This window comes from Orycteropus afer, unplaced genomic scaffold (assembly GCF_000298275.1).
Source record: "Orycteropus afer afer isolate SDZICR_OR568_19922 unplaced genomic scaffold, OryAfe1.0 scaffold00174, whole genome shotgun sequence".
Lineage (NCBI taxonomy): Eukaryota > Metazoa > Chordata > Mammalia > Tubulidentata > Orycteropodidae > Orycteropus > Orycteropus afer.
Window position 1 is genome coordinate 6,156,741 of NW_006921761.1, and position 665 is coordinate 6,157,405.

The window sequence follows — 665 nt, forward strand, 5'->3', positions numbered from 1 at the left end:
GGCCACAGTGGCTTCTCTGGTCCAGTCCTGGGAGGAGGAGGAGGGGGTGGGAGGCGAGGGCAGGGGGTCGGGGCAAGCTGCCCTGGGCTGGGGGTTTCGCCCAGGGTCTCACCCAGGGTCCTGGGCTTCGGATGCTGGCCAGGGGGCGTGGGGGGGGTTCCCCCAGCAGCCGAGGTCAGCAGACCCAGCACCGGGACATCGGGGCAGGCGGGGGCTAGGTGGGCCCCATGGCTCCAGGGCAGGGCGCCCAGGGAAGGCAGCTAGCCTGCGCCCTGGCCTCCTGAGGACCTGGGCCACAGGCACGCCGACAGGAGCGCAGGAGAGGCCTGTGCCAGGCCCGGGCTGCAGGTGAGAGTCGCCGTGAGGGCGGTGCCGAGGCCACCCCACCCCCCGCCAGGCCCGCGCCCCGGCCCTGCACAAAACGCCTGACCTCCGACCCTGACCTGGCCGCAGGAAACCCACCCCCGCGGGCCTCGGCGCCCAGCCCCTCCCAGCGCGCACCCCCAAGGCCAAGCGCCCCTTCCCGACGGTCCGCCCTTCCCGGCGCGTGGGGCTGCAAGCCCGACCCCAGGAGCCCCGGCTGCCGCCCCGCCCCGTGCTCACCTGCCCCAGCCTGGCGTCCTGGGCCGCGCGCCGCCGCCGCCGCCGCAGAGATGGTCTGAAAG